This window comes from Felis catus, chromosome E2 (genome assembly GCF_018350175.1).
Source record: "Felis catus isolate Fca126 chromosome E2, F.catus_Fca126_mat1.0, whole genome shotgun sequence".
Classification (NCBI taxonomy): domain Eukaryota; kingdom Metazoa; phylum Chordata; class Mammalia; order Carnivora; family Felidae; genus Felis; species Felis catus.
Genome location: NC_058382.1, coordinates 2428287 through 2443017, shown reverse-complemented (window position 1 = coordinate 2443017; position 14731 = coordinate 2428287). Strand labels below are relative to the sequence as shown.

At 45.3% G+C, this 14731-nt stretch overlaps 1 protein-coding gene across 1 annotated transcript in view; it reads left to right on the top strand.

Moving 5' to 3' along the window:
• Window positions 1-292: 292 nt before the first annotated feature.
• The window catches only part of ZNF667 (zinc finger protein 667), a 62247-nt gene continuing 47808 nt past the window's right edge, over window positions 293-14731 (top strand). Inside the window, exon 1 of the mRNA XM_023246070.2 lies at window positions 293-608. The gene's annotated coding sequence lies outside the window, so the exon portion shown is untranslated. The remainder of the gene's footprint in view (window positions 609-14731) is intronic.

The following is a 14731-nucleotide window of genomic DNA, read 5'->3' as shown; positions in this document are numbered from 1 at the left end:
CTTCCCTCAGGGCTCGGCGTGTGACGTCACCAAGGGGCGGGCGGCGAGCCAGAGGTATTACCATGGCGAACGCGGCCAGCTCAGCTATGCCCCCTGTGAGGGCAGAGCACCCTGCAACCGACCCCAAGGGTCGCGAACGGGTCGGCCACTGTGGCAGGACCTGGCGAGCTGGGCCAGGGAAAGGAGGCGGGGACGCCTGCGTCGGAGACCTTTCTCACTCCCAGGCACCTCCTGTTTCTCTGCCCCTTTGAGTCTACGACACCCAGAAGTTTCTGGGCCTCGCTTTCCTAGGCCATCAGTTTGATGGTTGCCCTGGAGACAGCCAGACGCCGGAAGCTTGACGCATAAGGCGGGGCCAGGCTGGAAGGAGGATTCCGACTGGCAGAGATGCCACACCGCAGGCTTTGAACGACAGGTCGGGGGCGCACATGCGCGTTGAGTTGGCCGCGCGCATTCGCTGTCCGTGGTGTCCAGGGGTCCGCGAGCCTCGGTCCCTGGGCAGTGTCGCAGGTCGCGCTGGTGGAGGGACGCCGAGTCTGCGCAGGCGGGGCGCTCCGGGCCTCGGTCACGAGTCCAGAAGTGCCGGCTCCAAAGAAGTGCGTCCGGAGGTGAGTGCGACCCCCGGTTATCCCCGGGTTTCCGAATGCAATGCCCAAGCTCCTAGTAACAGCCCCCACTCACCGACATGTGACGTCATAGCTCCCATCTAGGGGGAGAGGGCAAATTTGAAGGTGTCGTAGATTCTCAGTCGCCCACTTGTACCCCCCCCCCCCCCTGCGACGGGGAGTTTGGGTTGGAACCCTTTCGTCCTCTGTAGGCCTGTTTCCCCTTTTGTGAAATGATCTTTGGAGTTACTCTGCCCCTTACTAGCTCTGAGACCCCGGGCGAGGTGCACACACTCTGTGCCTCGGTTTCCCCCAAATTGAGGGGGATGATGGAATTTGACTCTCTGATGGAACCTTAGGACAGTGCCCCGCACACCGTGACCTCTCAAGTGTTAGTGTCTGATTGTCATCGTCGTCATCTTTGGTTTGGGGATTTGGACAAGTCCCTCGCCTACTCTGGAGTCTCGGTGTGTTGATTTGAGAAATGGACGTAGTGGGTTTTGTGAACGTTAATCTTGCTTCTCAGCACACAGCCAATGACTGTCTAACCGGAGGGATGCTACGGGGTTTGGTAGTAGGACCCTGTAATTCCAGAAATCTGCCCTTGTCACGTCCGCTGCTGCACGACCCTGGTCAGTTCTCGTCCTTGAGGAGCTCTGAGTTTCCTCAAGTGGAAAATTATGGGGACGGACTTCTAATTCTCACTCTGGTCCAAGCACTGGCCCTAACTCTGCTTGGGCAAGCTGTCCTGTCCATCTTCGCGTCATCTGTAAAATAGCCAGGGGGAGCTCAGTTGACTTGGAGGTCACTTTGAATTGCAGTCAGAAGATCTGGTGTCCCTCTCCTCATCCCACCTTACCCTCCCTTTGTATCCAGCATCTTATTCTTAGTCTCAGATATGCCTGCATTGCCTTTTTTTTAATGTTTATTTTTTAATGTTTATTTTTTTATAACTTTTATTTTTTTAATATATGAAATTTATTGTCAAATTGGTTTCCATACAACACTCAGTGCTCATCCCAAAAGGTGCCCTCCTCAATACCCATCACCCCCCCTCCCCTCCCCTCCCTCCCACCCCCCCATCAGCCCTCAGTTCGTTCTCAGTTTTTAAGAGTCTCTTATGCTTTGCCTCTCTCCCACTCTAACCTCTTTTTCTTCCTTCCCCTCCCCCATGGGTTTCTGTCAAGTTTCTCAGGATCCACATAGGAGTGAACACATATGGTATCTGTCTTTCTCTGCATGGCTTATTTCACTTAGGATAACACTCTCCAGTTCCATCCACGTTGCTACAAAGGGCCATATTTCATTCTTTCTCATTGCCACGTAGTACTCCATTGTGTATATAAACCACAATTTCTTTATCCATTCATCCGTTGATGAACATTTAGGCTCTTTCCATAATTTGGCTATTGTTGAGAGTGCTGCTCTAAACATTGGGGTACAAGTGCCCCTATGCATCAGTACTCCTGTATCCCTTGGGTAAATTCCTAGCAGTGCTACTGCTGGGTCATAGGGTAGGTCTATTTTTAATTTTTTGAGGAACCTCCACACTGTTTTCCAGAGTGGCTGCACCATAATGTTTATTTATTTTTGAGAGAGAGACAGAGACAGAGGGTGATTGGGGGAGGGGCAGAGAGAGGGGAACACAGAATCTGAAGCAGGCTCCAGGCTCTGAGCTGTCAGCACAGAGCCTGTCGTGGGGCTTGAACTCACGAACCATGAGATCACGACCTGAGCTGATGTCAGATGCTTAACCGACTGAGCCACCCAGGCGCCCCTAATGTTTATCTATTCTTGAGAAAGACACACATAGTGTGAGTGGGTCCGGGACAGTGACAGAGGGAGACACAGAATCCAAAGCAGGCTCCAGGCTCCGAGCTGTCAGCACAGAGCCCGACACCAGGATCGAACCGACTGAACCAACCAGACGCTCCAGTTTTGTTTTGTTTTTTTTAATTGTCTAGCAAAATTGGGCTAAGTCATGTTTCCCTTGCCCTGTCTCTAAAATCAGGGTTTAACTAGGTCAGTGCCCCTCATGACCTCTGGAGGCCCAAATCCTGTGGTCAGGAAGTTATTTTTTCATTTCTCGTTCAGGCTTTCTCAGTGAAGAGGTAAGTTTATCTGTAGCAGCTTAATGCTTACCAATCCCTTTTATCAGGTTATATCTGTTTTCATTGTATTTACTGTTGGGACTATCTTTATGGCAGGTGATACTGGGTTTCCATTTGGGGCAGTATATGAAGTTTCATCTTAAAAATGAACTTAGGGGGCGCCTGGGTGGCTCGGTCGGTTGGGCGTCCGACTTCGGCTCAGGTCATGATCTCACGGTCCGTGGGTTCGAGCCCCACGTCGGGCTCTGTGCTGACTGCTCAAAGCCTGGAGCCTGTTTCGGATTCTGTGTCTCCCTCTCTCTGTGACCCTCCCCCGTTCATGCTCTGTCTCTCTCTGTCTCAAAAATAAATAAACGTTAAAAAAAATAAAAAAAAAAATGAACTTAGTACACAGGGACACCTAGGTGGCTCAGTGGGTTAAGCATCCAACTTTAGCTCAGGTCATGATCTTGTGGTTTGTGAGTTCACACTTGATCTTAGCCAAAAGGCCGAGAAGCGATTGTGGTTTGTGAGTTCAAGTCCCATGTCTGGCTCTGTGCTGACAGCTCAGAGCCTGGAGCCTGCTTCGGATTTTGTGTCTCCCTCTCTCTCTTCCCCTCCCCCTCTCTCCTCTGTCTCTCTCTCTCTCAAAAAAAAAAAAAAAGTTAAAAAGATTTTTAGAAAGATTTTAAAAACAAACTTAGTACAGGGTGACTGGCTGGCTCAGTTTGTGGAGCGTGTGACTCTTGATCTTGGGGTTGTGAGTCTGAGCCCTATGTTGGGTGTAGAGAGCACTTAAAAATAAAATCTTCAGGGCGCCTGGGTGGCTCAGTTGGTTAAGCGTCCGACTTCAGCTCAGGTCATGATCTCACAGTTCGTGAGTTTGAGCCCCGCGTCGGGCTCTATGCTGACAGCTCAGAGCCTGGAGCCTGCTTCACATTCTGTGTCTCCCTCTCTCTCTGCCCCTTCCCTGCTCATGCTGTGTCTCTGTCTCAAAAATAAATAAACATTAAAAAAAAAATTTTTTTTTAAATAAAAATCTTCAAAAAACCACAACTTTGTACATTCATTGGTTCTCAGCTTGGTTTTACATCAGAGCCATTTGGGAGCTGTTAAAGAAGATAATATTGTGCGGGGCGTCTGGGTGGCTCAGTTGGTTAAGTGTCCAACTTCAGTTTAGGTCATGATCTCACAGTTCATGAGTTCGAGCCCTGCATCAGGCTCCATGCTGGCAGTGCAGGGCCTGTTTGTGATTCTGTCTCTCCCTCTCTCTGTCTCTCCTGCACACACACACTGTGTGTGTGTGTGTCTCTCTCTCTGTCTCGAAATAATAAATAAATTTAAAAAAATAATACTGTGCTCAGATCCACCTCTGGAGATGAGTTCAAATTGTGGTGGTTGTGACCCAGCGCATTGTGTTTTAAAACTCCTCAGAAGATTCTAACGTATTAGGTTGGAGAAACACTGACCAGGTCATCTGTAAAGGTCTGTTGTGCTCTAACTCTCATTAATGTTTTCATTCCTAAGTCCTAAAGAGGTCTTTGCCTACTTTGCCTTCCTTCATTCAGTAACTAACCCCTTCATCTAAATAATTGTGAGGGTGTTCCTTGCAAGGCTCCCCAAAAGGTGCCAGTTTGGCATGTGGACAATTTTGAGTTGAAGGCAGTCAAGACCCTGCAGGCTCAGGAGAAACTTACCCCTCCCTTCACTGCCTAGAAGAATCTACATTGGGGGTCTTTCCAGAATAAGCGTTATTACCAGAGATAAATATTACCTGAGTGACCCATCTGTATGGCAGGGCAAACATCCACTTACCAAACGTCTGTTCTTATTGCCCTGCTCCCCTTTGAAGCCCCAGCCCCCGACCCCACTCCTTAGCTCAGGATGGCATGGGTACCTCATCTTACCTTTCTGTCTTGAAACCTCTCTCTTTTATGTGTGTGGGGATCCCGTGTGTTCAAAATCAAATTTGTTTTTCTCCTATTAATCTATCTCATGTCAGTTTAATTCCTAGACCAGCCAGAAAAACCTTTGAAGGGTAAAGGAAATTTTGTCTTCCCCAACATATTTTTTATAATAAAACTGTAACTGTAAGTATGGTGCTTTCCTGAGTTCTGGGAGTCCACTAGCCCCGTACTAGTGGGACCCTCTGAATTTGTAGCCAACTTGTGCAGAAGCCAGGAGCCCTGATGTGGGGCCGTGTTGTGCCTTCAACCTATGACCCCCAACCCCAAATAATCTAATTCCCTCTAATGCTATTATGATTTATCCCCACCCTCCATTAGGTCTGATCTAGAATTAGGCTGGTAGTGTTCCAACTACAGCACTCCTGTGGAGGGTGGGGTGGGGAAGGTATTGAAAGAGCCTGTTGTTACCCGCCCCTCTCCCCCCCCCCCCCCCACCTCACTTTGCAAGAAGTCATTTGATAATGGTTGGGCTGCCTTTTTTTTTTTTTTTAATTTTTTTTTTCAACATTTATTTATTTTTGGGACAGAGAGAGAGCATGAACGAGGAAGGAGCAGAGAGAGAGGGAGACACAGAATCGGAAACAGGCTCCAGGCTCTGAGCCATCAGCCCAGAGCCCGACGCGGGGCTCGAACTCCCGGACTGCGAGATCGTGACCTGGCTGAAGTCACTGCGCCACCCAGGCGCCCCATTTTTTTTTTTTTTTTTGAGAGAGAATGCAAGCAGGGGAGGGACAGAGAGAGGGGACAGAGGATCTGAAGCAGGCTCTTCGCTGACAGCAGAGAGCCCTAAGTGTGGCTTGAACTCACAGACCACCAGATCATTACCTGAGCCAAAGTCAGATGCTCAACCAACAGAGCTACCCATGTACCCCAATAATAGCTGGGCTGCTTAAAAAAAACAAACTGACCAGTGATCTGGACCATGCTCCTGCTTTATTAATGCTGATGTGAGCTGCCATTTGGAGTGCTTCTCATAGACCAAACAAAATACTGAGACCTGGACCTCACTTCACTCCCAGGCGGAACCTCCCCTGTAGGTTCTTTGGCTGGTCTAATAATTAAATTGATAGAAGACAGATTAACAGGAGGAAAACAAAAGTTTAATAACATACACACCTCCTGTGCACACGGGAGAGACCCAGGGAAACAGTAACTGCGAAATGGTAGAAGCCATTGCCTTCAATACCATCTTCAACTGAAGACAAAAGATTTTCCTGGGCGTTAGTTACGGGAGGGCACCAGGGAAAGCGCAGTAAGCAAGAGTGGGTTGTAGTGCAGACTGAAGTCCAGCCTTTCCCATTGGTCCAGGGTTTCCTAGAGATTTAGAGTCCTCCCAGTCTTCAGGGAGCCCCCCTTACAAATGGAGATTTCCCTTATAAATGTGAATGTCACTTAAAAAGGGGTAGCCTCTACTCTGTTTTTAGAGCTTGTCTTGTGTCTGCCGTGTCAAGGAGGCATATCTTGAAGTGGCGTCCTTTACCCTCTTCTGTGCTGTCTTTCCCCTCCTGCTGCTTGATCTGATGCATCCTGTTGTGAGTCCACACAGTGCTTGCCGACCTGCGTCAGGATCTTGGCTCTGTAGCTACCTGGCTACGGAGGTGATGGCGAGCAGTCCTCCTGTTCAGGACGGTGGGTTATGTCACCTCCCGGGATTATCACAGAGTAAACAAGCTAATAACTACAGCTCTTAAAAATAGTGCCCACCACAAGAGTCCAATAACCGTCGGTGGTGGTTTCGCTTGTTTTTCTTCTGATAGTAAATGTGAAGTGGCTGGCGCCTAATTGCTTATCAAGATGACACATAGTATCTGTTTAATACAATTCATATTGCTAATAATAGCTGCCATGTACTGAATATTCACTATGTGCCAAAGTGGGTAAAGCACGTTACCGCACCTTCGCTGTAGCCCCACGAATGTAGTCTACTCTCGACAATCCCCGTTTCATCAACAAGAAAATCCAGCCCAGAGTGGGCTGTCCCACTTGGGCAGGGCCACAAAACAAGTGTATAGCCTGCTCATCCACTGAATGTCAGAACCTCCCGTTAGCCTTGCTGTTTTCTACCTCCGATGTTACAGTGATTACATAGCGATATACATGTGTGATTTATAATAAGAAATAATTTATTTGGTCTTCATCCCCATTTCTGGCACAGATCTCCTAAAACTTTGGAATTTCCTTGGAATTGAGTGATGAAGGTGCCTTGAACATGTTCATGAGGTGACTTTCTGAAAGCACATAGGGATGGGACTGGTTGCCAAGAGAACTGACCAAGTCCTGGAGGGTTGGAACTTCCAGCCCCCACCCGCCTGATCTCTGGGCGGGGAGAGGAGTTGGTGGTTGGATCAAACACCAATGGCCAGTGATTTAATTGATCATGCCTATATAATGGAGCCGCCCTAAAACCCCAAAAGCATGGGGTTCTGGAAGCTTTCAGGTTGGTGAACGTGTGGAGATGTTGGAGAGACCCAGACATCCTTTCTCCGTACCTGGTCCCGAGCATCCCTTACATCTGGCTGTTCTCAAGTTCTGTGCTTTTATCATAAATCACTAATCTAGTGAGTAAAATGTTTCTCTGGATTCTGTGAACTGCTCTAGCAAATTAATTGAACCTGAGGAGGGCGTCATGGGAACCTCTGATTGACAGCCGGTTGGCCAGAAGCACAGGAGACAACCTGGATTGGTGTATGAAGGTTGTGGGGCCAGTCTTGTAGGAGTGAGCCCTTCACTGTGGGATGTCACGCTATTTCTGGTAAGGTGTTAGAATTGAGTTGAATTGGGGGCGCCTGGGCGGCTCAATTGGTTGGGCGTCTGACTTCGGCTCAGGTCATGATCTCGTGGTCTGAGTTTGAGCCCCGCATCGGGCTCTCTGCTGACAGCTCAGAGCCTGGAGCCTGCTTCAAATTCTGTCTCCCTCTCTCTCTCGGCCCCTCCCTTGCTCACACGTTGTGTCTCTTTCCCTCTCTCTCAAAAATAAACAAACATGAAAAGGAATTTTTTAAAAAAGAGTTGAAATTGTAGGACCCCCAGCTGGTGTCAGAGAACTGCTTGTGGTGGCAAGTGGGGAAAAAAACCAAAAGGCATTACAATTGGTGTCGATTGGAACATGTAACCCCATTCTAGATTCCTGGGGCCCCATTCCCCCAAGAAAGATCCCTTCTTTCTTTTGACTCTAACAAGACCTTGACAGAATAACCAAGGGTCTGCACAGCACCCTTATAACATTTCCTTTACCTCATGCAGTTTGGAATCACGTGGGGGGCTCCATCCCAGACACTGGGCTTCATTTGGCCCCAGGTGGTGCTGCTCCAATTTTTTATTTTTATTTATTCATTTTTAAAAATTTTTTTTTAATGTTTATTTATTTTTGAGACAGGGAGAGACAGAGCATGAACGGGGGAGGGTCAGAGAGAGAGGGAGACACAGAATCGGAAGCAGGCTCCAGGCTCTGAGCCATCAGCCCAGAGCCCGACGCGGGTCTCGAACTCACGGACCGCGAGATCGTGACCTGGCTGAAGTGGGACGCCCAACCGACTGAGCCACCCAGGCGCCCCCCAATTTTTTAAAGAAATGGTATTTGTGTGACTGGATGGAGGTGTTAGCTAACAGTGGTGTTAACCATTTTGCAGTATAATTGTATCCGGTCAACACACTGTGCACCTTCAACTTACACAGTGTCATGTGCCAGTGATAATCAAGCTGGAAAGAAGAAAGAGTTCTTCAGGTGCTCAGCCCAGATTGGGAACCACAGGGGTAGAGATTCTTCTACCCCAAGAAGAATTTCCTCGTTCGTTCCTGCACCTCAGAGTCCTTTGGGGTGAGGTGGTGTGGGCAGAGGTTGGGCAGACAAACAAATGGGCAGCCGTGAGTGTGAAAAGCTCTGAGATGAGGAAAAGTATAGGATCCTGAGGGACCACAAGCTAATAAATGCTTCCTCCACCCAAGCTGGGAGAGGGGAGGCAGAGTGGGGGTTACCCCAGGGAGGATTTCTGGGAGGAAGTGCAGTGCAATCTAAAGGAAGGGAGAGATCACATGAAAGTGGGCATAAAGGGGATACATCACTCTGCCCGTGTTCCATTAACACCGGCTGTGAGGGAGGCTAAGAAGGGTAGCCTTGACTCAGGGTGGCTATGGACCAGCTCAATGTCAGGGTTCTTTCACTGTTGGGAGCAACCAGCAGAACTGACGGTCAGATGCATCTGCTAATAATAACCAAGCAACTGTGGTAATAATATAGCAACTAAGTGCCATTTGCCAAGCACACACTGTGCAGCAGAAGTTAGGCTGAACGCTTGACACCCAGTATGGCCTTGAACCCTTCTGGCCACCCAGAGAGATGCTTTGTCCGGTCTTATAAATGGGGCCTCTCTCTGAGCCTCAGTTCCCCCCGCCCCCGCCACCATATAGGAGGCACAACTCCTATGTATACTTGTGAGGATTTAAGGAAGTCACATCTGATGCTCCCAGCACACAGTAGGAGCTCAGCAGATGGTAGTTGCTTTTTCTAAAGCTATCGAGTGCCATCTAGTGGTTGAGCAGCACGCAGCCATGGTGCCACCTGGTGGCCACATCCCGCAATTGCTCAGCCGGGCTGAGGGGTATTGCTTGCACGCAGGCGTTCTCAAACTCGACTCGCCGTGCGGGGCAGGCAAATGCTGCAAGTGAGGGGTGCTGGCAGGGTGTGAGACGTAGAGAGCGATGGGGATAGTTGTGGACGGAATCCATCCCACATCTCCAGCAGAGTGCTGCTATGTGGGGATGCAGACTTACCTAGAATTCTCCTAAACTGATTTTTTTTCACCCCAAGGAACGCCAATTCATGTGGAAAGCGTCTCTATTTTTAGAGATGGGCACTAATAGAAATTGTTTTGCAAACACTGTGTTGGCCAGACACATCCGGAGTCTGACTGTAGCCCATGACCCATCATTTTTGTGACATCTAGTTATATGGTCATGTATGACTTTTAAAATAAATCTTGGGGCGCCTGGGTGGCGCAGTCGGTTAAGCGTCCGACTTCAGCCAGGTCACGATCTCGCGCTCCGTGAGTTCGAGCTCCGCGTCAGGCTCTGGGCTGATGGCTCAGAGCCTGGAGCCTGTTTCCGATTCTGTGTCTCCCTCTCTCTCTGCCCCTCCCCCGCTCATGCTTTGTCTCTCTCTGTCCCAAAAATAAATAAACATTGAAAAAAAAATCTTAAAAAAAAAATAAATCTTAACCTCACCCCCATTTTTGGTGATTGTGGTGGTTAATTTTATGTGTCAACTTGACTGGATCATGGGCTGCTCAGATACTTGGTTAAAGATGATTTCTGAGGGGCACTTGACTGGCTCAGCACTGGAGTATGTGACTCTTGGTCTCGGAGTTGTGACTTCAAGCCCCACGTTGGGTGGAGATTACTTAAAAATAAACTCTGGAAAAAAAAAAAAGTGATGTCTGTGAGTCTGTGAGGGTGTTTGCGGAAGATGTTACCATTTGAATCAGTAGACTGAATAAAGCCAAAGACCCTGCCTTCGTGGTTGCCATTACCCAATCCACTGTGGGCCTGAATAAAACAAAAAAAAGGCTGAGGAAGGGGCAAATTCTGTCTCAGGCTGACCCCTTGGTGTGGAATTTACAACACTGGCTTTCATGGGTCTCCAGCGAGCAGATGGCAAGCTGTGGGTCTTCTCAGACCCCATAAACACATGAGCCGATTGGTCCTAAGAAGCACTGTGTGTTGTATGTAAGCAATGAATCACGGGAATCTACTCCCAAAACCAAGAGCACACTGTATGTTAGCCAATTTGACAATAAACTATGTTTTAAAAAAATAAAAAAAAGACATCTCTTTATATATATCCTATTGGTCTGTTTCTCCAGAGAATCTTAAGTTGTAGTGGTTTTTTATTAATTGCCTATTATGTGCCCCATGCTTTACCTGCATTATTGTCGTATAATTTTCCCTGCAACTTAAAGGATAGTGATTATTAGCTCAACTTTAAAATCATCAATTTATAATAGGAACCTTTATTTAGCTCTGAGCACATGTTAGAGATTTTGCTAAGTGCAATATATTGATGACTTCATTGAGTTTCTATACCAAGTCCTTAAGGTGGATTCTGTTGTTATCCACATTTTGCAAAGGAGGAGACAGGCACAGAGAGGTTGAATGCCCCCCTCCTTATTTTTAATAGGTGGTGTTTTGACTTTTTTTAAATTTTATGTTTGAACATGTAAAATGTCCACATGGTTCAAAAGTCACAATTTTTTTATTTTTTTAGGTAATCCTTCCACCCAACATGGGGCTCTAACTCACAACCCCGAGATCTAGGGTCACGTGCTCCACTGAGTCAGCCAAGCACCCCAGTTGACACTCATTTATACCTTCCTAATTTTACTTAAGAATTCATTCTGGGGGCGCCTGGGTGCGCAGTCGGTTAAGCGTCCGACTTCAGCCAGGTCACGATCTCACGGTCCGTGAGTTCAAGCCCCGCATCAGGCTCTGGGCTGATGGCTCAGAGCCTGGAACCTGTTTCCGATTCTGTGTCTCCCTCTCTCTCTGCCTCTCCCCTGTTCATGCTCTGTCTCTCTCTGTCCCAAAAATAAATAAACGTTGAAAAAAAATAATAAAATAAAATAAATAACTTAAAAAAAAATAATTCATTCTGGAAATATTCTTTAACAGGTGCCAAGTTTATCCAGTCCTTTGTGTGTGTGTGTGTGTGTGTGTGTGTGTGTGTGTGTGTGTGTGTCTACATCCTGGTCAACAGTGATTACAGACTTGTAGTTTTTGGCATTGTCATGAGGAGTACTCCATGGTGGTTTAAATTTATTTTTGATTTCTAATCAAACTTAGCAGCTTTTTACTAATCATTGATGATTCAGGTTTTGCTTCTGTAAATTGCCTGTCTGTATTTCATTTTTTCATTTTTCATTTTCATTTTTTTTTTCAAATAAGTCATTTGTTTTTTTATTGATTTTGGGGGGTATTTTGTATAATCAGGTTACAATTTCTCTGCAACAAACAGGCTATGTATGATGGGGTCATCCATCCATCCAATCTATCCAATCCATCCATCCCAAGTTAACATATACTCTAATAATGATTTTGGGAATAGAATTTAGTGATTCATCACTTACATATGACGCCCAGTGCTCATCCCAACAAGTGCACTCCTTAATGCCCCTCACCCTTTTAGCCCTTCCCTGCACCCAATACCCTGCCAGCAACCCTCACTTTGCTCTCTTTATTTAAGAGTCTCTTATAGTTTGTCTCCCTCTCTGTTTTTATATTATATTTGCTTCCCTTCCCTTGTGTTCATCTGTTTTGTATCTTAACGTCCTCATATGAGTGAAGTCATATGATATTTGTCTTTCTCTGACTAATTTCGCTTAGCATAATACCCTCTAGTTCCAACCATGTAGTTGAAAATGGCAGGATTTCATTCTTTTTGATCGCCGAGCAGTATTCCATTATATATATACATATATACACACATATATACATACATACCACAGCTTCTTTATCCACTCATTAGTCAATGGATATTTGGGCTCTTTCTATTCTTTGGCTATTGTCAATAGTGCTGCTATAAACATTAGGGTGCATGTGCCCCTTCGAATCAGCACTCTTGTATCCCTTAGGTAAATACCTAGTAGTGCAATTGCTGGCTCATAGGGTAGTTCTAGTATTAATTTTTTGAGGAACCTTCATTCCAGAGTGGCTGTACCAGCTTGCATTCCCACCAGCAATGCAAAAGAGATCCTCTTTGTCCGCATCCTCGCCAACATCTGTTTTGCCTGAGTTGTTAATGTTAGCCATTCTGACAGGTGTGAGGTGGTATCTCATTGTGGTTTTGATTTGCATTTCCCTCATGATGAGTGATGGTGAGCATTTTTTCATGTGTCTGTTAGCCATTTGGATGTCTTCTTTGGAAAAGTGTCTATTCATGTCTTTTGCCGATTTCTTCACTGGATTATTTGTTTTTTGGGTGTTGAGTTTGATAAGTTCTTTATAGATTTTGAATATTGACTCTTTATCTGAAATGTCATTTGCGAATATCTTCTCCCATTCTGTCGGTTGCCTTTTAGTTTTGCTGATTGTTTCCTTCGCTGTGCAGAAGCTTTTTATTTTAATGAGGTCCCAGTAGTTCATTTTTGCTTTGGTTGCCCTTGCCTCCGGAGACATGTCAAGTAATAAGTTGTTGCGGCCGAGGTCAAAGAGGTTGTTGCTTGTTTTCTCCTTTAGAATTTTGATGGCTTCCTGTTTTACATTTAGGTCTTTCATCCATTTTGAGCTTATTTTTGTGTATGGTGTAAGAAAGTGGCCCAGGTTAATTTTTTCTGCGTGTCGCTGTCCAGTTTTCCCAGCACCACTTGCTGAAGAGACTGTCTTTATTCCATTGGATATTCTTTGCTGCTTTGTCAAAGATTAGTTGGTCATACGTTAATGGATCCATTTCTGGGTTCTCTATTCTGTTCCATCGATCTAAGTATCTGTTTTTGTGCCAGTGCCGTACTATCTTGATGATTACAGCTTTGTAATGCAGCTTGAAGTCTGGAATTTTGATGCCTCCAGCTTTCGTTTTCTTTTTCAGGATTGCTTTGGCTATTCGGGGTCTTTTCTGGTTCCATACAAATTTTAGGAGTGTTTGTTCTAGCTCTGTGAAGAATTATGGTGTTATTTTGATAAGGATTGCATTGAATATGTAGATTGCTTTGGGTAGTATCGACATTTTAACAATATTTGTTCTTCCAATCCACGAGCATGGAATATTTTTCCATTTTTTGGTGTTCTCTTCAATTTCTTTCATAAGCTTTCTATAGTTTTCAGTGTATAGATTTTTCACCTCTTTGGTTAGGTTTATTCCTTGGTATTTTATGGTTTTTAACGCAATTGCAAATGGTATTGATTCCTTGATTTCTCTTTCTGTTTCTTCATTATTGGTGTATAGAAATGCAACCAATTTCTTTACATTGATTTTATATCCTGCAACTTTGCTGAATTCATAGATCAGTTCTAGCACGTTTTTTGGTGGTCTTTTGGGTTTTCCACATAGAGTACCATGTCATCGGTGAAGAATGAAAGTTTGACCTCTATCTAGACGATTTGGATGCCTTTTATTTCTTTGTGTTGTCTAAGAGCTGAGGCTAGGCCTTCCAACATTACGTTGAATAACAGAGGTGAGAGTGAGAGTGGACATCCTTGTCATGTTCCTGACCTTAGGGGGAAAGCTCTCAGTTTTTCCCCATTGAGGATGGTATTAGCGGTAGGTCTTTCATATGTGGCCTTTATGATCTTGAAGTATGATCCTTCTATCCGTACTTTCTTGAGGGTTTTTATCAAGAAAGGATGCTGTATTTTGTCAAATGCTTTCTCTGCATCTATTGAGAGGATCATGTGGTTCTTATCCTTTCTTTTATTAATGTGATGTAACACATTGATTGATTTGTGGATATTGAACCAGTCCTGCATCCTAGGAATAAATCCCACTGATTGTGATGAATAATTCTCTTAATATATTGTTGGATCTAGTTTGCTAGTATCTTCTTGAGAATTTTTACATCCATGTTCATCAGGGAAATTGGTCTGTAGTTCTCCTTTTTAGTGGGGTCTTTGTCTGGTTTTGTAATAAAGGTAATGTTGGCTTCATAGAATGAGTTTGAAAGTTTTCCATTTCTATTTTTTGGAACAGCTTCAAAAGAATAGGTGTTAACTCTTCTTTAAATGTTTGGTAGAATTCCCCTGGAAAGGCATCCAGCCCTGGAGTCTTGTTTGTTGAGAGATTTTTGATTACTGATTCAACTTCCTTACTAGTTATGGATCTGTTCAAATGTTCTATTTCTTTGTGTTTCAGTTTTGGTAGCTTATATGTTTCTAGGAATGTGTCCATTTCTTCCAGATTGCCCAATTTGTTGGCATATAATTGCTCATAATATTCTCATATTATTGTTTGTATTTTTGCGGTATTGGTTGTAATCTCTCCTTTTTCATTTTTGATTTTATTTATTTGGGTCCTTTTTCTTTTTGATCAATCTGGCTAGGGGTTTATCAGTTTTGTTCATTCTTTCAAAGAACTAGCTCCTGGCTT